At 42.1% G+C, this 26,129-nt stretch overlaps 1 protein-coding gene across 1 annotated transcript in view; it reads right to left on the bottom strand.

Moving 5' to 3' along the window:
• GRM3 (glutamate metabotropic receptor 3) overlaps positions 1-26,129 on the bottom strand; it is a 103,796-nt gene that overhangs the window by 61,309 nt on the left and 16,358 nt on the right. The window contains 1 exon segment of the mRNA XM_036401767.1: positions 3,475-3,582. The gene's annotated coding sequence lies outside the window, so the exon portion shown is untranslated.

Here is a 26,129-nt window from a genome sequence, read left to right on the forward strand (position 1 = left end):
GCTCAGAGCTTTGATGGTTTCAGCTGTTAAGCCTGCTGTTCCACAGAACCCATTTTTGACTCCTAGCTCTGCTGCCCAAACTGATGTGCTGAGGTTTGGTTGGAAGTGACACAATTCCAGACAGGGTTAGCAATTTACAAAATTTCCATCAGGCTAAGCATAGCAGTGAGCATATATGTGCATGCATGCATGTGGGCTTTGTTGCTGTTTTCAGCATTCAGGAAACAATTACAGGAGGGCATTAGCTGTGCTTCAGTGCAGTGAGTCCAAAGTAATGGCATGATCTTCACTCAGGGACTGAGAGTGTCCCAGATGGATCAGCAAGGCAGCAGGGAGCTAAACCTGCAACACAACTAATTTTCTCCAGTTTTGAATGCTTAACCCTCACACTCAGAATTTTTTTTTTTTTTCCCCATGGAATTATGATCATCTCTCTCCTTTTCAGCAGCTGAACCAATAAACAGGATTTTGTATTTTTCCACAATTACAACTCCCTTTATTACAGGGTATAATGCCATCCCTGTATTTTAGCAATGAGAAACTGTGGAGAAAACAAAGTATGGCCTGAATCAATGGCAGAAGAAGCAAAGATCACTTCTTTCCAGTGTCAGCATAAAACTCTCAGAGATCATGAATGCCTAAGAACAATGAAGACAGCAAGAAGCTGCAGGCAGTGGGGTATTACCTTCATTGCAGCCCAGTCCATACACAAGAAGAAATGGTTCCTGTTAAAAGACTGATATAGCTGCTAAAAGTAAACACCATAAAGGTTACCAAAACACTTTTTCAGGTCCTCATCATCCAAAGCTAATTTGTTTCCCCTCAAAAACATTCACTGAGTACCCATTTCTCTTTACCTATGCTGCCTCACTTAAACTAGACAGCTATGGCCACAGTGCTAGTCCTTTACGAAGCAATTTGTTCATAAAGATAATTAATTTCTGTGGGGAAATGCATAGCCAGCAGCAGAACCAAGAGAAAAGAGCTCTGTGATAATAGGTCAGAACAATTTAAAGTGCCCTGAATACTCATTGTGTTGTTGATGAGAAGGAGCAAACCCTGGAATTTTCTATGAAGATGTCCTTCAGCAATTTTGATTGTATGACAATCATCTGACTTAATAACTGACTTCCCCAAATCTCAGAAAAACTCATGTACATGACATATTTCCTACACTCATTAAAACACACAAGATTATTTTTTTCTGTGTTCAAAATATAATACACAAAATCCCTTCCAACTGTTGGAAAGGCTTCAGTCTAGCAGATAAACCAGAGCACTGAAATCTGGTTCCAGTCTCATCTCTGTCTTGGGCTCACCTCTCTGTACCTATAGAAAATAGAAGATAATATTACTTTGTGACCTTGCAGTTGTGTCCTAAGGATTAATGCTTGGAACGCTCCCGCAGTGCACAGCAGTGGGGTCAGTGAGTACACTCTGTTCCTCTTTGCATGGAGGTAAATTAGGTGTGCCTCTGATGGCAGCATAAATTTGGCCCCATTGGATGAATCCCCAGATCTCCAGGCTTTAGACAGGTTCATTCAGCTGGCACCATGCCTCAGACCTAACTTCAGTGCTGTGACATATCATAGCAAGGAAAGGTAGCTTCTGGGTTGTGGGAGAGGATGCTGGTGGGTAAAGCAGGAACTAGGGGCATACTGGTAGAACTGGAGATACTCTCTGCAGAATTTTATCACCTGCTCCCTTCTGAAAGGACTGGTGGAAGAACAATTCAATAGGGCATGTGGGGTCATCTCTGCTGCAAGCAGAGAGAAAACCATAAGCTAGCAGTTTTTCTGGAGTTCCCTCTACTTTCTGGGCACATGGATGCTCCTTAGGAATATCCCATGGGATTTTCTGAGAATGTGGGTTTGGCTGCTGCTCCAAAGTGCTTTCTGGAGAGCCTTTCTAATGGCTGTGGGGAAGAGCAGGGAAGCCAGCTGAAATATGAGGGTGTCAATAACACCTATTGATTGAGTCTGAGTTCCCCTGGGCCGGGGCTGCTGCTTAGGCAGACACCGTAGGCAGAGTGCTTGGCAGGCTGACTCTGCTCTCTGAGGCCAGGCTTCATCCTACAGCCACGAGCAAGGGTGCTGCTGGGAGCTCCTCACTGCACTGAAAATAGCCAGCCCCGAGCTCATGTTGCAGCCTACAGTGTGCTGGGGACCTGGGCTACAAGGGAGCCCTCTCCCCAAGCAACCCTTAGTCCATCATGCCTTGCCAAGCACCAGCTAAAACCTCAGCATACAGCAGCTGGGCAAGAACCAGTTATTATTTGTATTAATTATTCATGTATTTCCATTTTATTTAATAACTGAGTTACAACTATTCATATTACTGTCTCCTTACTCCAGCACTTACACAGACTCAAAGGGCAGATGATGAATACATTTAATACTTCCTCAAATGCAAATGTTTTTGTTTGTTTTTCCATGTTTACTTGCTTGACTGGAGAATTTCACTTGAGCCTCATACCCCAGTTAGTTACAGCAGACTGCAAAGTGGGATTCATGCCTGGGTAAAGGTAATTTGCTTGCTTTACAACACCAAGATAAACACTGGTCTGAAGCACCGTCATGAGGTCAATCAGGTCTGAGATTTTAAATGCCAAAAGATTTATAATTCCATCCTGACAGCCCCTCTGCTCCTCCTCATGTTTTCCACAGCAATAAGACTCATTTAAAGCTTTAAATATGGGAAGCAGAACAGGAGTCATTAATTTTACTTGCACAACAGCACTCACAACTTGTAAAGCTTTGACAGCTTCCTTAAACCCAAAGGAATTCAGGTAGCTAGGGCAATGAATGCTTACCAATACTTGCATTGGAAGGACATAGTTTTCAAGGCTGAACACACATTTTTGTCCTGCAGGAAGCTGACAGTGATGAGAGTATGTAGGATGCTTTACTACATTCACATGATGCTACTTAATTTCCCATTTCATCTTGTTCAGCATATTCCCTTTGTGTTTCTTAAATCAATAGAACTGCAGTGAGCCAACAGATTTCTTCAATATTTTGTAGGATGCTCTGCCCTTATCACCATACTTATTATCTATTGTTTTCAGTAAGACAAATAAACTCCTTAAATGTTATATTTGCTACTTAGAAGGAAGTTGACTGTGTGTTTTGGGGGATAAGAAATTCAATTGCAGAAAGCTAAACACATATGTGTGGAGCTGAATGCTTTTGGAAACAAATTCTGTGGGCTCTCATATTTGTATCACTGTCATGATTTTGGATGGAAAATGGAAAACTTGTGATGAATGCATAATAGGTCATTGCATTTCCATCTGAGACAGAAGGAACGTGTTCACTTCTTCAGAAGGGAAGACAGATGAAGGCAGGCAAGCTGCAGAATAAAACAAGAATTAAGTGATAGCCTCTTAATGATTATTGTTCTGCTATCTGTCCATTGTCTGTCTGGGTGTAGGTAGCAAACACCACATGAATTTAAATAAAACCCATTACTCACACTCACTTACAGACGTGATGATGGGAGTTGCTTGACAGGTCTTACACAGGAAACTCGGATGTAATTGAGCCCGGTGCTCTGTTGATTCTCCTCCAGCAAATTCTCTACCTGTGCAGGAATATTTTAAGACCTCACTAACTTTGACAGAGTGTTAGGGTTGTTTTTTTTTTTTGCTTATTTGTGTTTTGTATCACTATTGGGTCTCTACAATAACAGATGGTGAAATCTCCCGAGTAAGCCAAATGCCAGTGATTTTCCTTACAGGATGTCATGCAAAAACACTAACAGCTCGGTTCCTATTAGTACTAGAAACTGATGGGCCAGCTCCAGCACCTTTTAAAGTTCCTGGGTGTCTTTGGATCAGCTCCATAACACAGCTGAATGAGGCAGGCAATCTGCTTTAAACACTCCTTTATTATTCCCAGAGTTTCTGCTGAATATCCTATCAAGCAGGCTAAAAATCTCTCTTCAAAAGCACTTTCTTTTTAGAATACACAGGTTATTTTAGAGATGAGTAAAATCAGGACAGTTTGCAGGTAAATTTAAAATACCCATTTGTTTTTGTCTTCTTGAATCAGGGACTTCTCACTTCTGAGATAGCCACTGCTGGTGGTTTGTGTTTGCTGGCAGCAGACAGTTCTACAATTGCACTTGGCATAGGTGACAACCAGCTTGGCCAGGCTTCTCTTTCCTTGGTCTTTTCCATGTGCCTCTTGCTGTGCCATATTGAAGGAATATTTCTTAATTGCTATAATGGGATATTTACATCTATTTCATGCTCCTAGAGCTGTCCTAATTGACTCTTTTCTCTCATCATGATTAACTTATCATCTGCTGATCATGAAATCTCAATAGAATTCATAGTTCTCTGTCAAGTGTGATTGTAGGGACATTTTTTGCCCCTGTAAGTCCCATACTCCCCACTAGTTTTGAGAAAAATATTGGAATCCTTTCACCACATTCATGGGCTTTGAGAGTAAGTTTGGATGTATTTATTAAGTCCACAAATTTAGATTGTCTTCTATTTATATCTAACGGCATTTCATGTTGAAATTCTTATTTTCAAGTACTCATATCTATTTATGATCACTTTTAAAATTACATTTCCTTTTGAATGAACTGTTGGTGGTCCCCTAACAAAGAGGAGTTTGCTTTGTTGAATCTCTGATCTGAACAGGTCCTGAACTGGGGACCAGGTCTGAGTATTTTCATTGTGCTTAAAGAAAAAAGGGGAGAAGTGCTTCTCTTCTCCTTCCTGGTCCCTCTGAGGAGATAACTGAATGTCTGACAAATACTGTAAGCAATATGTAAGTGTAAGCAGGGGTCCTAAAGGGGTGACATGCTCCCTGCAATTGGCTTCATACACTTGCCAAGAGGGAGTCTTTCCCTCTTTATCTCTGGGACTGTCTCCTGGAGAACAGTCAATAGCCAGTAATGGACACTGAGTGACACAGCAGCAACAGGGACAGGATGTCTGTCAGCTTCATACAACCCTAGTTATGTACAGATATTTGTGAGTTTTGACTTTCAGTACTCTAGGTCCCCTTGTTTTCCTGAGAGGTAAGTCCTGAACTTATCCACTTTGGCATTTTCCATGAGAGAGGAGAGAGGTAGCAGAGACAGAGGAAAGAAGGCATTTCTTATGAAATGGCTTCAAGGAGAGTTAATTTTTTTGACTGATGTCCATGAAGTTTTCATATTTATTCAGAAGGAAATCATGCTCAGCAATTGTCATTACCTCCCAGAGAAGTGCTGCATTCTTTGAAGGTGTATTTGACACATATTGTGTCAAAGCTCACGGTCTCTCAGACATGACATGTGACAGCTGAAATTATTTGACATGCTCCAGTTAAAGGAATTGAGAACCAAATTCCCAGGGGCTGTGGACAGTTTCTGTACATAAAGCTCTCTTTGAGTATAAAGGAGATTTTTCAAAAGCATTCAAAATCGGTTTTTCCTGCTCTCATAGAGTTAATTCTGGATTCTTTTGATCACCAAGGTAGTTCTTCAGTATATCTGAGCCAGTTTGGCTGAAATGATCTTAGCAAATCGGATGGGTCATGGACCACTCTGATCTGGATACCATCTGACACAGCTGTGCTGTGCCATTTCAAAATCTCTGGAGCTCCAGAACTAGAAGGTTCCATCCCACAGATCTGATGTGAATACTACTGGGGCTAAGATGGTCTCCTGCCTCTTCCCAGGAGCTGTGTTGGGAGAGTTAAATTGGTCAAACCTCTGTGGCTGAGGACTGTTTTAGCCATTAAATTATACAATCATATTCTGTCATCTGTCACTGTTTAGGAGCTGTAGCTGCACTCTTTGAGCTCCTCTGCGACCAGTACAGATGAACAGAACTGTGCACAGTCCTTGACACGAGGAGCTGCACCCTCATGTGTATGGCTGTGTCTGGTCTCACCAATCAAACCTCTGTGGGACCACCCTGAGGCAATGAGATCATTAGGCCACAGTAGTGGGCACTCATCCAGCTGCCTCTGCCAGCCTCTGGAAAAGGGGGCCCACGCTGGAAATGCATCTGGTGAATGGTCCCCACTATGTGCTAAGTCCCCACACATGTCAATGAATTATTCAGAGCAATGCCACATCCCAAAAGAACTCCAGGGATCATTCAAGCTATTTCTCAGTATGGGCAAATCAGGATTATATTGTCAATGTCTTTTCACTGGCACTGTTTAGCTCATTAGTAATACAAAAAGTCCCCACCACTTCTGCTGGAGAAATCTTTCCTGATGTATCCTAGCACTCAATTTGCTTTGCTAATAGCTGCATCAAGATTGTCCCTGGGCACCATCCCCCAGTTGAGAAAACTCATGTGCCTCTTCCTACCAGGTCTCAAGTATAAACTTCCAGGTGCTAACAGAAATTCCTCATACTTTCCTAAAGTTGAAAGCTCCCCAGTCAGTGAATACAACTTCCAGAGTAGAGACAGAAATGGTATTTTCTGCAGGTGCACGGTGGTGTTTCTGCCATTGCACAGGATATAATTTGAAACTTGTTTATGATCCATGTATTGTGAAAATAATAATTGAAGTAGGTATAGGTATAGGTATAGAGAAGGACTACTGCAAAACACAGGGGGCTGATGAGGCTGTTTTAGGGGAGAACAAATGTGGCTTCACATGTTTAGCTTAGTGAAAGGAAAACTGAAGTTTCTGACAGCTGTCCATGGACGCCTCAGGGGTCTGAGTACTCGGAAGGGAGGAGAGTAAAAGACATTTCTGGAATTAGAACAAATGGCTATAACCTGGTCCTGAATAAACAGACAATGGAAATTATAAAGAAGTTTCTAAACAGCAGAGGAATGAAGTTTTGGAAAAGCTTTCTGACTACAGGAATAACAGTCAAAAAACCCCAAAATTTACGAGGGAGCTGAAGAACTCCAAAGAAGGGATAATATGACCTGATGGTTCATGACAGCAAGAACTGAACTCAGTGACCAAACTCATCCCTTCAGGTCCTATCTCTGACAATCTGAAAAGTATTTAAGACCATGTCCCATAGATCTGCAATGACAGAGAAGGTGGAGACTGAGTCTCAATCTCTCCAGATCTAAATGCAGCATGATACCCTTGAGCAACAGTCCTGCCACTCCATTTAATAGCAAAAGAGCCCAGGAATAGCTTCTGTGGTGACAGTAACTTGATTTACCACAGTTGTGAAAGAATGAACTGAAAGAGTTATTTTTCCTGAGCTGTAGTATCTTTTTTTCCTGGATATGCTATAAACATGAGAAATAAATTGGCAGATATCAAGATACAAATTTTAAATCAATGAGATCTGAAATGCAAGAGCTTTTGTATCCAAATGGCTGTTTCATGCCCTAAATTCTCTGAGTTGTGCTTAATTCTTGCAGCACATAAGGCATGTAAAAACCACCCACTCACTACTTCAGAGCCATTTTTCTTCATCTAAATGAAATTTCTTTAGTTCCATTCATCTTTACAGCTCATTCAACAGGTCCCTCTGCAGCAGTGAAGGGAAGCATGTTTCAATGTGCTAATCCAGCTCGGAGATGGATTAATTGACTCACATGCCCCTCTGATCGCTAGCCAGATGTCTCTCCCCAGCTGGCAAGCCTTACTAATTTTCTTGTTGTTGTTGCTGTTGTTAATTCTGGGTTTCCAGCCAGCGGGGGCTCAATCAAGGGCAGCATGCCCTCTGCCGACATTTTGTATTCTTTGGTCTGCTTTCCCTTGGGCAAAGACATTCAGCTGTGAACCTCCTTCCCTGGCTCCTTGTCATCTGGCCTGTGGCCCCTGGAGAGAGCTCTGCTGGTGCAGTTGCACTTGTGTATCCGGCACATTGGGCCACCACAGAGCTGTGCTGGGAATATTCAAGGTGGGTGAAGGAGGCACACGGGGCTCAGAGGGCCAGTTCCAAGAAGAAACCCAAAATTTTGGGTCTGTGCATTGAATATTTTGGGGGAAAAAAAGAAAGGACTCATATCAAGAGTTAGAAATATTTCTTTTGTCAGGCTACGAAAGGAAATTTCTGTGAAATTATATGAGATAAAAGTCAAGAATGCTTAAGAGGGCACGACTAGACCGGTTGGGACACTCAACTGGGAAGCAATGTAACATAAAGGGTGGTTTGAAGGTGGGATGAATGTGTGCTCCAGGCTTTACTCCAGAGAGAACTCTACCCTCTACTCTTCTGTCATTGCCCTGATGTCTTGGGCAAGACACTTCACTACTCTGGTACTTTCCAATTCCTATGAGAGTTTGGGGTATTTTTAAGGCACTTGCTAATGAGCAAGTGTGAAAAATATAATTTGCATCACTGAACATACAGCCATGTATTTTCAGTGTGAAGGCTTCTGCCATGACTTGCAGTGATTTGGCCAAAACCATGATGTTACCACATGGAAAGGTGTCAATTTTGACCAGACCGTAGAACACTGTTTCCTCTTATCCCATTGCTTGTCTTGGGTCATCTCAGTGATCACATTGAATAGAAACTTAATGTACAAGAATTGGACTGGATGGTAAAACTTTTATTCACCTCAGCAGTGAGGAAGTCACCCACTAACTCACACACAGGTTATCAGCAGTGGTCACTGAGGGAGGGCAGCTGAGAGCAGAGGCAGCAGTAGGAATATTTGAAGATTTGTACTATTTAACACCAAGACCCTGAAATTCAGCTCTGCACACAGCTAGAGCATTCTGTGAATTATAAAGGTGGAACACTGGTTTTCTAATTTTTTCACTAATGGGGTTATTTATCCCAAACTGTAAAAAAAAAAAAGGAATTCCTGGATTATATGAATATTTGCCTTTTCTTTCCCTTTTCTTTTTCTTTTCTTCCATTTTCCCCTCCCAAAATTAGTTCAACAAGATAGAAAAGAAAAGCAAACACTTCTCCTTTCTTTTTTCATTAGAAAAGAAGTAGCAAAATATTGTTTCATGACAAGGTCAGAGGAGCACAGCTTGAGAAGAGAGAAGTGAGAAGTTCAACTAAGGTGTGAACATTAAGAATTCAGCTGCATTTCTATGGGCCCAGCACTTACTACTCCTACTAAAATTGTGGATGAGCTCATTTCTCCAGCATCTGAGCAGTTGCTTACAATTCATAGGTGTGCAAATAAGAAGAAAATCCCACTCCTGTAATTTAGTATCTTTGGTCTTTTTTTAGTTTAAGTATGTGTCTTGTATAAATCTCTTTCCAAAACCACAAATGTCTTCCCACATCAGGCATAGCCCCAGGGAAGTTGTTTTACAGGGAAATAAGGCTTCGACCTTTGATCACTGTAACCTGGCTTCTCACAATCCTGAAAACAAGTTTCTAAAAAATTGAAATGTGAACAAGACACACCATCAATATCAATTACTGCATTGTTAGGTGGTAAATTTTCCCCACAGGGGGTGAGCAATTCACTTGATGTACTTGGCAAAGGGTTTGATTCTCCTCCCCACTGGCAGCGAGGTGGTGCTGACAATCTCTCTGTTCTTTGATGGGGCACAGAGCAGAGTAAGGGAGAGCAGAGTCAGACTCAAAGCTCTGTAAATGCACAGAAAAGCTGGCTCTGTCAAGAGAGGATTTATGCAGTCTGAACAGCGAGCTGCAATCTTTGAAGAAAAGACTTCAAAGAGAAAAGGAGAAAAGAAACAATGTCTAATCTTCATACAAATGTGCTCAGGGGTCTCTGAAATTCAGAAACTTCTAAAATCTAAGAATTAATTATCACTTGCCAGAAGGAAGCTTTATTCACAGGTAACAGTTACAGCAACCTGAGTCCTCTAGGTGTAAAACTCATGCAGTTATATTGAACTAAAGCTCAGTGAATCACCTGACTTTCTTTTGGTGTACTTGCACACTTTCCAAGTGTTTGATGTTATGCTTCACATTGTTTATGTGTGACACATGACAGCAGCTCCGAAAATTTTATCTTTGAAAGGAGATGCACTTGGAAATATTTCGGTACAGGAACTGTGACTCACAGGTTCACATAAAAACATGCAACAAAGCAATGCAGCTCCTCAGCTCCTGTAGAGCAGTGCAGCCCTGTTGGCCTCTGTTTACTGCAGGAAAAAGACAGGACTTTAAGTCATTTTTCAGCTCCACAGCTGCATAAATAACGAGGAGCACTGAGGGTGACTAAAAGCAAAGCACTGCCACTCCAATTCCTCTTAGCAGAATGGGGTGTTTAAAACGACCCTTAGGCCAGGTGTCCAGAATATCTCAGCACCTCATAGATTCTCATTTCTGTTTTTATATTACCCTTTTGTGTAAGCACTCCTCATATTCATTTTACACTTGAAGTCTGAAAGATAAGGAGGTGGTATTGCCCATGGTTGCAGGGCAAGTTAGTAGTGAAAGGAAGAATTAAGCATTTAAATATCTAGAGAACTCAGTTACATGACGGTGTTACTGTGCTCAAGAAATTGAATGATTTATTGTGGATGTCTGACCAGAGTCATACTCAGGCCATGGTGATGTGCAGTTTAAATCCTGCATACACTGAAGCTGAGGGTGTGAACCCAGCTGGCTGGTGTGGCTCAGCTGCTGCACAGAAACACATTAAACTGCAATAACTTGATTGTGAATCCCAGTCCCTCTCTTTTTAAAAGCTCTGTCTGTCTTTCATCTTTAAGACTTCAATGAAAACAGCTGTTGCAGAAGCTCACGAGAGAGCTGTACCACAGCAGGGAAACAGCTCCCTGACATGAGCAAGAGGGTCTTCAGACCCAGAGCAGCTATATCTGGTATAAAAATAAAAACTCACTCTCTTAAAATATCAGTAAGCCAAGGCACCTGTACTGTCAGGAAAGGAAATGGAAGACAGAGACCATGTCCAATGCAGCTACTTTGAAATAACGAAACCCTCTGGCAGGATTGGAATTGCTTCATTTTATGTTTACATCCATATGGCTTTTGAGGTTAACTAGAACTTGTCCTGATATTTGCCCACCAGCAGTCGGAAGGTGTCTGTGACTTTTCTCCCTTTGCAATGAATACTTTGCATCCCAATAATAAGTAGACCCAACCATTGTGCACCACCAACATTACCAGAGATTGCCAAATGGAGTAGACATGTCTGTTTGTGATATGGTTTAGTGGACGTGGTGGCATTTGTTCAAAGGTTGAACTTGATGCTCTTGGAGATCTTTTCCAGCCTTTAGTGATCCTATGATTCTATGATCTGCTGCCTCTTGGGAGTCACTGGCCATCCCAGGATATCTAAGAAACACAGGGGCATTGCATTATCCCAAGTTAGCATCCAGAAGGATGCAAAAGGACAGAGTTTGACCCTGGTGTTGCATTACAGGCAGGGCTGTGGGTGTTTGTTTTCACAGGAAATTTTCTTCTGTGAACAATCAGAAAAATCCCAGGCAGTCTCCTCTTGCTGGCTGTGGTAGCTCCCAAGACAACAAAACCAAAGGTAATCTGTGCTGCCTCTCCCTCCAAGTGGGAAATGTTGATAGATATCTCAAGTATTTGTTTAACTGTGGATGGTTGACACAGCTTGTGAGAAATTAATCCGGGAGGAAAGGAAACCTCCCAAACTTTTCCACTTCCTTTGTCCCTGGCTCCTCTGGGCTCCTGTGGGGGCTCTGAATCACCCCTCCAGGAATGTCCTTGCCAGGGCAGAGTCCTGCAGCCCTCCCTGGAGGCTGGAGCTCTCCTGGAGCCGGGATGCAGGAGATGCAGAGGATGCAGTGTCGGGATGTTTAACTTGTCAGAGTGACTCTGAGAAAAGTTAGAAAGTCTCTTTTCTCAGCTTGGCACTTGAAGAATGAGTCAGAGCTCTTAATTTCTTGGTCTCAAGGTTGTTTATTGTATCTTATCTATAAAAAAATTTTCTTGCTTTGTTGAAGTCTGTCTAGCAGGACAGTTCCAGGCACTCTGCCTGCCCCCAGGGCAGTGTTATGTCTTTATACTAAAACCTACGTATACAATATTTACAATTACTTTCCAACACCTATCACCTATGTTAGACAGTGAGCTTCTACTCTAAACCAATCCAAAAGTGCCAACATCACAGCAGAAGATGGAGGCCAAGAAGAAGAAGGAGAAAGGCTGGATATGCCCAATTCCCTCCATCTTGCCTCCTGAACCCCCATACCAGAAACCCCAAAATCAACTTTTTCCACCTCATGATAATGCCACTATTATTCTACCTAAACTGTCGTGGCTTGCTGATCTTCATCTAAGGTTGGTACTTTGCTCCACGGGTCATAATCAAACCCACAGGTGTTTTGGGCTCTGTGCCAGGGCTTCTGAGCCCCCTGGCAGGGGTCCTGGCCATCCTGGACAGCCAGAGGGATGTCTGGGTTCCTACACTGCAGGGCTGCGCAGGGAGTGCTCAGGTCTCCTGGATCAGTGGGACCGATCAGGGACCAGCCTGGGTGGGGGAACTCGGGCACACTCTGGCCCTGAGTGAGTTCCAACCAAACCTGGCAATCTGGTATTCAGCTATTTTTGCCCAGTGGGGGATATCTGCTCTGTTTGTTGGAAGATTTTTGGTGTCACTTATCACACGCTCGTTGTAATGCATTGCCTGAGGCATAATTAAATTCAAAGGGCATGTCTGTGTTGAAAGGGAGGGCTGCAATTTGTTGCTGTTAGGATTTTTCATTAAAAACCAAGCAGTTTTTCTGACTGGCAGGAACAATGGTTGCAGAACAAAAATGCTATTAAATAAGGAGAAGGCAAAGGCTTTTCTGCTTTTCTTTTTTCTTTCTTTCCTTTTTTTTTTTTTTTAATAACTACCTGCCTGACATCTCCACACTGACTTTGAATAAAGTACAGCATTTAAAAATAGTGGGACTGTAAAAGGAAGACAAGGCAGAGAAAAGAGGAGCCTTGACATTAGGAGAGGTCTGGCAGGTGATAGGTATATTATATATACCAGATTATATGTGTATATCTATCAATACACAGAAATATCTGTATCTATCTGTGTGTATGTATGCGTTTTATCTCCAGAGGAGAAATTTGCCTTTGCTGCTGAAATTTTCCTGAAAACTCAGTTAATTAGTTCTCATAATACCCATAGAGGCAGACTTTAGTATCATTCTCATCCACAGATGAGGAGATAGGAAAGAGCACAGAGAGAAGGATGCACAGAGAGATTAAGGGATTTCTGCTACAGTGGATTCAGTGCAGAGCTGGGAATTCAGTCCAGCAGGCAAAATCCTAACACTATTAAAAGCAATGGGAGACTAACTTATGAGAAGCCTGGATTTGGCAATTTTTGCTTGCTTTGTTCAAACCTCTCTGATCTATTCACAGCTACATGTGTCCTAATGATGCTTTCAGAACAAAACTACACCTGTGACTGTGTACAGCTCCTGGTCAAATCTCAGCTGAGTCCCTCAGTCTCAGAGCTTCAAAACGGGGGCTGACTGTTTCTTTGAGGGACTCTGTACCATACATTTACATGTATCTTAAAAATAGTCTGGAGTGATAAGTGAAGTAATTTAAGAGCTTCCTAAATAGAATACTATATTCTCCCAGGCCACCAGGGTCACAGAACTGAAATTTTACATCTCTAGTTGCTATATTCCACCTCTCAGTGCTCTCAAAAAATGACTGGAGGGTTTCAGCTAAACAGATGAGCTACTTCTAAATTAGATTGTGTAAAGAAAGCTCATTAAAGAAAAAAAATAAAAATGTCCTCATTTTATAATGGCTTTGTTGCCTTCTTGCTTATATACTTGTTCCAGGGCATTATTTTCATGTTATTAGGGTGTTTTCAGCTCTTATTTTTAAGCTCACTTCATTAGTGTTGGTAGAACACTTTGAAGTAGAAAATGTGCTAAGTGGTATCACTGCCACACTTTCAAGGCAACGCTTTTGCCTTCCCAGAGGTCATCTGAAGCAAACTTGTCACACCTGCAAATGTGCACAAATTGGTGCTGGCAGTGGAGGGACAGATTTCCCTGAAAAGTGCTGCAGCAGCTGTAAGCTGGCTGCAAGTGCCTGGAGGAGGATTCCTCTTTCCAGCAGGAAGCTGGGGTCTGCCAGCCTTGCCGTGAGGAGTCTGGCAGTGAGGCAGCTGTGGAGCAGAGCTCCGCTGTCTGATACTCGTGTGCTGGATAAAAATTCCCTAAACTCATCTGGAAGTCTCCCAATGGCTCCTCCACAACCAAATGTGCAATTTCTTTTTCCTCAAAAGCACTATAATGGAATGAGGAGTGTGGGAAGGAGCACAGGGTTTATGTGGGAATGGCTGCTGTGGTGGGCAGGAGATGGACCTGCTGCAGCATCTTTGAGCATGGGGACAGCTTCAGAGAATCACAGAAAGACTTTGGTTGAAATGGAATTTAAAGCTCATCTGTTTCCCATGCCCTGCCATGGACAGGGGCACCTTTCACTAGACCAGGTTGCTCAGAGCCTCATCCAACCTTGCCTTGGACACTTCCAAAGATGGGGTGTCCATGGATTCTCTGGGTGACACTCAAATAAAGAATTTCTCCCTAACATCTAACATTTATATCCTGGGGCTTGTCCACTGACCAGAGGTTTGCCAGTGGTGCAGTGCTGTTGCACACCAGGATTGACTGTTCTCCTCCCTCCTGCCTGGAGCATCCCAGGGCACAGGACAGGTTTCTAACCTGAGGCAAGAGTGGTACCTAAAGAGTCCTATGGCATGTTTGACAAGTCTGTTGCATCAAGGTTGATTTTGAAAACCACTGAAACCATGGCCTGGCTACCTGTATCCCTTCCCTACCACCCCCTGGAGTGTGGGATCACAGGAAGGGTCCCGTTGGCCTTGGGGTATGGTTTGGACACAGTGCTGCTGGCACTGTGAAATGGGAAGCTGTCCTGGCACTGTATGGCAGCCTTCCCTCTAACTGCAATAGCATAGCTGCCCTGCTTGCTTGTGGCTCTGATTTATCACCTTGTCATATTTCAAAAGCTAAAACAGGTTGAGCTTGGTCAATGTTTAGATGGAAAGGTCTCCAAGGAAAACACAAGAGCTAGAGGAAATGTTCCCTGAGTCAGAGTCAGGGCAATAATCCAGTGTGGTGTTAAGGATGTTGCTTTTGGCCTGATTGCAAAATCAATGTATGGGCCACTAGTGGTCTGTGGGGAGGGACTGTAATAGCCAACATGACTGGGCAATAACTGGCTGGTCTTTCTTTTCCTATAGGGGTCAACTCTACAGTGGGTGTAAATTGGATGAAATGAAGATGATGAATCTGGCTGATTGCTTTCTCTGTTTTGTCTCATTACTTGGATTTAGAGGTTTGGTTGTTTTCCTTTGTCACCTTCCTTTGTATGTTTCATAATTCCCTAAGTGGCATGGAATGACACAAAATACAAACATGTAGCAATTTTTTTTTCCTAATAAATTTCCCAGCTTCTGGAAATCCACAACTTAAGGGTCCTCTTAAAGGTTTGGGCATTTTTTTCTGCCTAAAACTATTGTCATGTGGGTTTGAATTTTCCCTCATCACTGCCACAGAATTGTCTGAAATCCCAGGCTGCTCACCACTGTCTGCAATGTTGGATCCATTATCTACCAGTTTCTTATATTGAGCATCACCTTTGTGTCTGGCCCTCAAAGAAAACCAGCCACATCTCTTACTATTATCCCTGTAGGTGTTGTGTTTCAGATACTGGACTCTGTCTGCCAGTGTCCTGGGACAGTGCATTTTCTACATTCATCACACAGCTTTTTTGAAATGGCATCCATCAAGGAACATTTTTCTCCTGCAAAGCAAGGTGTGTGTAATAGAAGTCACAATCCCTTTTGTAATAGTAAAAACTATATTAAAAGAGCGCTGATCTGAATTTAGGAGAAAATGAACAATTTCATCCGTACACCAGTTTGGCCTCTCATGTTTTTAAACAAATACTTGTTTTTCATCTATCCTCCACTTCTAGCACAAAAAGAAATACTTTTCCATGACATGATTGAATTCAGATTCAAAAGCCATGTTTTCATCTCCTAATTCTTTTTCTGGTTTAACAAACTGCAAATTTGAAGGATGAAAGGTGCTAAATAATCTCATACTAAAAACTGCTAAGTAAAGAGATCATCTCTACTCATTCTCTTATTTTGGGTGGTCATTTCAAGAAATAGCCTACCAGACAGTTTTGAGGATGGCAAGGTGTTTTAAGACCCATTATGCAAAGACTCTGTGACTGTAGTAATGAGCTGTGGCCCTCCACTGGGAAAACAGAGCCTTGATAAGCACACTACAAAACCCCTGTCAGGAGTACAAGTGCTTTGAAGAGAGTATTGAAAGGAATTTTGCTTCAGAATATAAGAAAGTATGTAATGTGAGATTTCTCAAAGGAGAAGATTATGCTTTATTTGGGCTTTTCTGTACAGATTGAGGAACAGAATGTGAGAAAACTTCACAACTTCTTTAGGAACACAGATATTTTCAGGCTGGACTACACCCAAGTCCAATCTAGCCCAGCATCTTGTGTCAGAGAGAGGCCAGCACCAGATGCTGCAGGAGAAGGTACCAGAGCATCTGAACAGGTCATGTTTCCACAAGTGGGGAAAACATCTCCCTAATTTCCAGTTATTGCTGCTGCTTTTATGTGTAGATTTATTTTCTTTCTACAGCACAAAAATTAAACAGAGGTATCTATTTCATGCTTTGGAGATCATTGCCCACAACATTAATTGCTTCCTCCCAGTCATACACTGAATGACTATAATGAAGCCAAAAAACCTGACTCCCAACCCTGCATTCAGTAATTCCAGTGTCTATTTCCAGTAGAGATCCCCACAATCTGGGATGTGGCATGGAAATGACCATTCTCCTTTGGCCACACAGCAGTCAAGGCAAATGGGAATCTACCCAGTGGTTCTGAGTGAGGAGCAGGACTTTTTCAGCAGATCAACACTAACCTCCCCCAGCCCTCACAGAGGGGACACAGAGGAGGTGTGGGCCAGGCTGGGATTCTTGGTGAGGTTGGTGGGGTTCTTATTGGCACTGGCTGCCTCACAGATACTGTACTGACTGATGCTGGGCAAGCTGTTTCTCATCTCTGTGTTGTCTCTACAGAGCAGAGATACTGACATTTCCCTTATTTGAAAAGCAGTGTGATTGACAGCTGTGGCTAAAAAATAACTGTAGAATATACCAGAAGAGATTGTTCCTTAGAACTATCATCTCCACCACTGAAACTTCTTAAAACCACCCACAAAACTCTTCTGTAGACAGAGAAAAACACATTCACCTCCATGCAAAGCTGTTCCTTCTGTTCCTCTTTCAGAATTAAGCTGAGCCTTTGACTTTTAATTCTGAGCTTTGGCTTTTTTGTTGTGATTATTACAATTATTGAAAATACACAACATAAACTTAAATGTGGTCAGATCCCTCATTGAGCTACAGTGGAGGAAGGGCATTTGTACTGGAAATTAATATGGTTGGCATGTCTGCCTTGTTTTGAGGATAGTGTTTTCATGTTCTTTTCCTTTCTACCCCAGCTTTCTTCTCTTTTGTATCTGCCTGCCTCTTTCCCGTTCCTTTCACAGCCGCTATTTTTGCTCCAAGCAAAGAACTCAGTCATGCTCTCACTCTCTCATGGGCTCTGTGTACACTTGAGGTCAGGCTAGCAAACCTTACTGGAGCCAAACTTTGCACCCTTCCCTTGCCCTTTTCATACCCTCTGCCTCCCCACAGTTTTCTGTCCCCCAGGTTTTGCCTGTGCTCGAGGGCAGCAGTGCTGGCACACCTGGCTGGGCTTTGCTTGGCTGCTCCCAGTGGCTCCAGTGCAGAGCTCCTGCTGGACACTGGGCCACTCATTCACCTCTCCTCCTGTGTATTTTATCTGATTCAACCACAGGATTCTCAGGGAAAGGGACAGTCTGTCACTCTTTGTCATTACCCACTGTAGCACAGCACAGGTCCCCTGAGGTTCAAGGCACCATATGCTTCTTTAAAAGGCACAATCTCTTTGATGTGCCCTCACATTCCTCTGAACTCACTTCACCCTCATGTCCCTTCTTCTTCTCTCTACTGTTCTTTTAACAATGTCTTCCTTCTCAGCCCTGTAGTCCTTCTTCCTTTTCCCCACAATCCCCTTGCCCTCTTCCAGGGCTGTGCTGCCAAGCCTGGGGCAGCTGTCCTGGGTTGGAGATGGGGCTGGGACCAGGGGACACCCAGGATCTGCAGGAAGAGTTGAGCCACTCTGTCTCCTCTCCCTTTTGAGGGAACAGGGATTCCTGTGCCTGAACCTCAGTGGGCAGGGACCTAAACAGAAAGGAGAGGCAGAGCTCATCAGAGGTGGCATGGCTTGTAGAAAAGGGCTGCGTGTGCAATGGGGAGAAAACCTGGCTGGGAGGGGTGTTTAATGTCTGATCTGCAGAGCCTCATAACTTGGAGGTCTGCAGTAATTTTGTTCACTTTCATTGCCTTCCATTTTCTCATATCTGCTCTAATCTGTGTGTTTCCCTGTTGCCACATTTCTCTTCACAGAGAAAAACAAGGCACAATTTTTCCCAATAATGTTTCTGGGTTTCACATTCTCTGAACCACACAGAAAGGGAAAACACAATTCTTATCACTTGCTGTGCCTGTGTTGTGCCAAAGTAGAATGCAATATGGAGATTGTTTATCCACAGTGAGGATGTTTTGTTTCCTTGGCCTATCAGGGCCAAATGTGTGTGTTGGGACTGTTGGCTGACAGTCACAGGATTCTGCGCAGTGTGTGCAGTTGTGTGCAGAGTTGAGTACTTGGCAGATTCAGTTTAGATGAAATGTATGTAGTATAGTAAAATAAAGTAATTAATTAACCTTCTGAGATAGTGGAGTCAGATGCATCATTCTCTCCCCTTTGTTAGAGTTGCCTTTGTTTTACAATATTTCCCTTTATAAGGTTTTGTCCAGTTGTATTCAACCTTCTTCCTACCATTCCCATCAGTGTGGCCTATGGGCTGCTTCATTCCAAGCAGAGTTCCTAAAGTTCCTTGGGAGGGGTGCTCCAGTCAGGCAACAATTAATTCCTGTATCTGTAATTTGTTTATCTTTTTCTATAGAGTCTTACAATAAGCCTCAGGAGAGGGATATAAATGATGAATGCAGGTTAATAACACGGGAGTCTGCGGAAAATTGCATTAAAATGGCACAGCAATAATGGATATAAAAACAACTGAAGCATGTGGTAAAGTCCCTACTATATAAAAATATTTCCACTGGTAATATACATTATAGTTTGTACTAAAAAAATCTGAAATTTTAAAGTGATAAAAAATTAATACCTCCAAACTTCTAGTGAGAAGAAAAAGGGTTAGGTAATTTCAGCAATTCCACTATATTGTTACCATAGGTGAAAAAAATAAGCAAAATGGGTGAACTTAATCCTGTTTAATCTTAGTAATTCAAAGGCCTGGAACATAGCCATGTGTATTAACAGAGCTCCCTCTGTCAGCAGTGCAGAACGGCAGAGACCTCAAGGGAGACAGGTTCATCCCAACCCAGAAAAAAATGCTTAAAAAGCAGGGACACTGGCTCTCCCTGAAGTGGAGGAGATAATTCATCTGGTGTTATGTAGGCAGGAAGTCCAACCCTTCCAACAGCTACACTTGGGAGCTTCCCCCTTCCCAAAGCTGCTTTGAAAAATGACCTCAGGTCACTATGGCCAGCCTAAGATTAGCAGAACTATTTGTAGTTTCTGGTATTCCAAAAAGGAGGTAAGAAAAATTCTTTTGGCTTAATTACACAAAGGCAGCTGATGGATTCCACTGGTTGCATGGGAAAACCTCTGCCAGATCTGAGGTGTTGGAAGCTGAGCCACACACTCATCAAGATGTTCAACAGCCTATACATCATCTCTGTGAACATTTTGTGTGCCTGCATGAGCTGAAGGGAAGCTCCCTGTGTGAGCTGATATCAAGAGGGGTTTCAGGAGACCTGCCACAGATCTTCAGTCAGGCAAACAAACTGGTGGAGTTTTACCCTCTCATGCCACTTCATCATTCTGCTTTAACAGGTTGAAAAAAGTTGTCAAGTGATGTGGGAATCCTTTCACTAACAAGGAAAGGGAAATCTACTTCATTTTTTTCCCAGTAATAAACAGAATGAGGACTGAACACAGTCTTGGGGGCATCAACTGGACAAATGTGTAGGACATCCCACCCAGCAATCCCAAATCAGGCCATGTTCTGTGTCAGGACACTGGCATTGTGGAGATGTAGCTGCCAGGATGATGGGAAAAAGATGGGAGCTACCTGCTGAGCTAAGAACACAGGAAGGGTGTGTAATCATAGTGAGATATGTTTCTACTGATACACTTCATCATAAATAGTGCTGATGGTGGTTTTTGAAGTGATAAAGAGGCATTGGGTAAATCCTTTGGCTGGAGGCGCATTCCTAGGGAGCCAAGAGTGCAAAATCCCAGTTCAATAGGATAATGTAGAAGAAAGTACTGCAGAAAAGCATTTAGGTGAAGAAAAACTTAATCCATATAGTTGTCTGTTCTTCCAAAGCATTAGCCAGAAATCCCTCTGAAATGCTGTTTTTCAGTGTGTGACTGATAGCTCTGCTATCAGTCTGCTTGTAAGGTTTTGGATTTGTTTTTTTTTTTTTTTTATAGCAGTAAAATTTCAGTTTTCAGCCTGTGGGTCTGTGATTCTTCATGGGTCCATGATTAACTTCCTGATATCTATGCTTTTCTACTTTTTTGAGAAACACAATCCTAATGATAATATATTTATTAATAAATTATTTTATTAATATATTTTCAGCAGACTCTGCTTCCAAAGGGAGGAATAGGAAAGTTTTGGCAATAAGGAGTGAAAACCACAAAGGGTTGTTTTTGAGCTCAATATGAGAAAGTTGATAAAGATTCCTCTGGGCGTTTTTTTTTTTAATGACAACACCGTGATTAATGGAATATCACCTACCCTTGTACAAGGAAAGATTGAAATGCAGAGAAGGTAGATGGTGATAATCAATGATAATGTCAACAATGACACTGTCATTGTCCACAGAGTAGTGAGGGAAGTGCTGAACTGGAGTCAGACTGCCATTTTTATTGCAGAAAATAAAAAAGTGGCATTGAACCCTGCAAGTTCCCAGCAGGCTGTTCTTAGATAATCATGGCATCTATTTTAGTAAAATGCAGATTTTGAGGGTTCTTTATTATGCAGCAGGATGGCTGGTCTATAGAAGAAATGTTGCTGGATTTGCCACAGCAATCTGCAAGACACAATATCACCAGCCAAGTGGTAAAAATGTGAGCACATTAAAGATATTGAGGATTCCAGCTGATCCACGATGAGCCTGCAAAGTGCATTTTCTTTTGCCTGTCTTGAGTTTGCTCTGTGGAATAACAATCTGTGAGGTAAAAATAGTTCACAAAAAGAGAAAATGCTTTCTCCTTGGTGTTGTCTCTGTTCCTCACTTCCTACATGTTGAGATGAAGTTTGTGCTGGATATCCAATGGAGAATTAGCAGGTGGAATAGAGTTCAAAGTCCTACCGTGCTTAATATCTGCAGCATTTCTCAGCTCTCAGAACCAAACCAAACTACAGAAAAAATCATCCAGGAAATAGAGTGTCAAATGACCAGATAAAACCCACAATCAACAGGAACAATGAGGCAAAATCCACATTTTTGAGTAAATCACGTGGAGGATCATTGAAATCACAGAGCTCAGATGTATGATACAAGCTACAGATAAAACTTTCTGAAATTACAGCCTTTGCTGTCATCTTAATAATCTTTAGCTGCTTGTTCATCTGTATTTGTGGAAAACATGGCCTTAACTCTTTCAATTAGTTATGCTAGTCTCTTTTTAAAAATATAGTAACATCTTTAATATTCTACTAGGGCTGTTTTGCTTGACTACGACATATTTATTTGTCAAAGACAGATGTCCAGAATTATGAAATGCCTAGCCTAATTCACAATTTTTTGACACAACGTGACATTAGGAACTGAATAATTTTTAGAGTTGGATTCTGTACCTCTAGTCATCCACTGACAGTTGGGATTTATTTTAAAAATATGTTAACTCTGGGCTGGAGCAGTTTAAGAACAGTTTGGACCTAGTAATATATGAGTCATAAGGAGAGTTGTTTCCTGGTTCTGTGAGTACTTTTTGACTGATTTAAGCAGTAAATATGAAGCCTGGTGAGACATAAACAAAGGTTTATCAATAAAAACAGCCCTCTTAGTCTACTTAACTGCAGCTATGATCACAAGAGGGCGGGTACTAGTGGATTTGTGAATTCAAATGGTACAAAAGAATAACTTGGTCTGCTTCCCTGATATTTATGGTGCTTTAACTCAAAAGTTATTCAGTGAAAATCAGTGGAGATCCTTCAATTTCATTCCAGAGATATATTTTCAGCTGTAAAAACAGGAAAAAAAAATGGCATTCCTGGGGCACAGCAGGAATATGTTAATATTAAATTTCAATTCTTGTAATTCAATTCTAGATTAGGAAAAACCAAATGATCAAAAACACTAATGCAACAGCAACATCCTGGTGGGTCAGTCCTGGGGACAGAATGTAGCAGGGTCAGGGCTAAGAGCAGTCCCTGTGTAGGTGCAGTGGCTGCCTGTATTGTAATTAGTCCTCTGCCACATTAACAGATATTGGGGCAAAGGTGTGTGATCATAGACCCTTGGTACAAGGAGAGAAATTTTCCCAAACCCCTGAACCCTGAAGTTTAATACACCCAGGCTGTGAGACTGGAGCAAAGCAGATGGTGTGTTCTTTTGAGGTTCAGCAGGGGAATGTCCTTGCAATTGTTGCTATTACCTGGTTCAGCCACACAAAGCCAGAGGAACATATTGAACTAAGCAGCAGGACAATTTTAACATGTAAAGGAATTAACTATTTTAGCCAAAATCACATCCATTGAACAGAAGATGGATGTTATAAAGGCCTTGTCCTGATCTTGTCAGTTTTCCTGTCTTTTGGGGCTAAAAGTTAGCTGACTTGGTGAACAAGTAGACAATCCAGAAGGTGGGGAAATCTCTCCAAGATTATGGTACATGGGAATCTCCAGGAAGCTTTGACAACACCAGGAATGAGTTCTCCTAACTCTAATTGAGCCAGCTTCAGAATGAGAGACACTGCAAAGTGCACCAGAGGAGGAGGAGTAAAAGGTAGCTTTGAGAAGGAGAAGGGAGTACATGAGGGAAATCATGAGAATCCACTCCTGGGGGCTATAGGACTCAGATTCCTGCTGTTTTATGCAGAAAAGGCAAAGTTGAGACTTTAATCTGGGACCTTCAAATGCATGACAGATTTAACAGAAGGCAGCAAAGGCTGAAGAAAGAAAAGAAAGAACTCAACCCACCAGGCACCAAATTTAAACTAAACTAAACTCTGGTGAACCCTGTCAGGGAATCTGTGCTCAAAAAGGAAATTAGGGAACCCGAGGTCTCAGGGGCTCTTGACGTGGGGAGGAAGAACAGGTATTTATGATACTGCAAACGCCTCTACATGAAAACTGCAGTCTAGCAGAAGTGACTTTCTGACAGCATCACTTGGAAGGAAATGTATTTGCTTTAATTTGTGCAGTGCAACCTCCTCCACACTCAAACCACAGAAGCTCTGAGCCCAAATCAACTTTATGAACAGGAAACAGTGTTTTAGTTTAAGAATGTTAAATTTTTTGGCTTAGGAAATTGTTGCTTCAGCCTTTATTATAACCAAGATGAAAGTTATCACATATGGATAGTATATAAACTGAGAAGAGTTTGCATATATGAGTACCTTAATATGGGACCAGTGTGTTGACACTATGAGATGACTGAAAGAATAACTTAATGTTTTCTGAAAGGTCTGAAATGCAAATCTTTCAAATCAACAAGATCAAGATGAACAGTGAGCTTAGACTTGAATGCTTGCTAGGTTTTCCTAATATGTTTCCTTCTCACTTTAACAGAGTTTTAATTTGGCATCCCTGAAGATTATGGATGGCTAATTCACATATCTACTAACTAAAGGCACAGGGGCCATAACTGACTTTCCAGCTTGGCCTCTTGTATAATGCAACCAAAAAGACCTCCCTGTATTAATTCCCACTTCAAGACTTACAGTTTAGCACTAAGAACTTAGGGAGCTTTGCACTGGGTTAAAACAAAGGCTCCTGTAGCCCATGTCTGCCATTATTCAGTCTCTGAGAGAGGTAATCTGTGTGCACCTAAGGAAGCATAGTTAAAACAGTGCAAGAGATCCCCTTCAACAAAAGCAAGTTGTTGCTTTCATGTGTGGTTAAAAAATCAAACCTCAGTGGAAAGGCAAACTCTGAATTCTGGGAGAGAAAATTCATTTTACAAGACAAACTTATCTCCAAATAATAAAGATGGCATTTTGGGATCTCAGACACATATTGCTTTCTTCCTATGCATTGCAGAGAGAAAAGTGTCTCTTTTTGGAACAGAAACAGAGCAGACTCTTGTGGAAATAAATGAGGGAGGACAACTTGGCAAGGACCAGAGAAAAAACCAGCAGCACCATGTTTTCCTCTCTTGCTGACATTGCACCTTGTTTGAGTTCAGTTACAGAGCAGGATATGAATAAAGATATGACTAAAATTCCAGTCCTGTGAGAAATATGGATAAAACAGCCTGAACTGCTGGAGTCCCACCCTAGACATTTAGGTAAGATTCTTTTAATGAAACAGTCAGATTATATGGTCATGCATGTGATCTGCTTCTTTAAAGGCCCTTTTATAGTCACTTTATTTAAATTAAAAAAAAAAAACACAACAATTTTTGAACATTATTTCTCTCTTCCTAGATGTTTTAGATGTCTAAAACAGGTCAGTTGAACCCCTCCTTAAAAATGTAATTCTTCTTTATCATAATGAAATATGACTTTCCAAAGATGTAGACCTCCACACTGTGGCTGCAGGTTATGTCTGCTGAGATAAATCCCACCCTCAAATGTTTTTTTTCCCCCTTGTTTTGTATGGAAAAATGAGGCTGTGGAATGAAATGACCAAAAGAAGCACCAATTCCTTGGTAGTCACAGAAATGGTGAAAAGTACAAGAAGTCACTACAAATACTTCTCTCTCCCCCTGTCCCCTAAAGCTCACAAGCTTTTTCTCAAAAAGCAAGATTATCTCATAGAAAGGGCAATGGTGAGAGGCTGCTTGTTGTTCCCAACATCTGAGTGGGAGTTAAGAGAGTTTTGGTCTTTTAGAGGGACATAAGGCAAATTAAATATTACTTTCACTGTTGGTGTTAATCATAAGCAAAAGGCTCCAACAGAAATCTATTCAGTTGCCTTGAAGTGGAAAGAATTACTTGCCTGCTTAGCAAAGGTTTTTATGTGGTGTAAGTCTGAAGTGTCTGAGATGAGCTGCAAGTATTTGGTTAACTGTGAGGAGTTCTCAGGAAAACTAAAAGATACTAGAGACTCAGAGGCAAAATGATTAACATAGTTGTGTAACCAGCTAAGCCTTTGCAGTTGCTCTCCACACACTTTGTTGGGCTGGAGAAACACACGACCCCAAGGGCTCGGGGCACAAGGTTCTCAGCCTGCAGACAGCAGGAGGTTTGTGGGCAAGAGTGAGGAGATCACTGCCTACGTGCCAGGCACCAGTCCAGATCCTCCCTACAGGCCCAGAGGTCCTCTGAGACATTGCAATTTTACTCCAGAAGAACGTGCTTGAGCTGAGAAAATAGCAGTGTTTTGTAACAGGTATTCTTGCCCGCTGCCACTCTGAAAAAGTCAACAAGGGTCTTAGAAGTTCAAGAGGACCATCCCCTAAAGATGCAGGAGGCAAAGAGGAGCTTGCTAGGGAATCTGTCCATTCTCTGAAGGCTCTTGGAAAATTTCAGGGAGGAAAGTGGCTTAGAGACACTAGAAGGATGTTGTTAAACTGTGTTCCTGGGTTCTGCAGTGGAATGGGAAGATTAAACAAACAGAGGAAGAGCTCCAGACCCTAAAGCATGGCTGATAGTCAGCAATGAGGACAAGAGCCTTGGAAAAGTCATCTCTGACCACCAGACAATGCCAAGCTCCTTCCCTCCATCTCAGAAGAAGGGAAGTGAATTGATCCTGGTACCAAGTGAGGTTGAGCAGGGGCCAGGAAAATGCCACAGTGAATCTTCTCATTGTGGAAATGCCCCCCAGCCTGAGGTTTAGCCAAGGCTGCTGTCTCCAGCTGCTTTGCTAGAGAAGACCAAGCCCCAGTGAAGAGCAATGAACAGGGGGGATAAAGTGTTATCAGTAACTGTTTACTCAGGAAAGCTTT

This window comes from Molothrus ater, chromosome 5 (assembly GCF_012460135.2).
Source record: "Molothrus ater isolate BHLD 08-10-18 breed brown headed cowbird chromosome 5, BPBGC_Mater_1.1, whole genome shotgun sequence".
Taxonomy (NCBI): domain Eukaryota; kingdom Metazoa; phylum Chordata; class Aves; order Passeriformes; family Icteridae; genus Molothrus; species Molothrus ater.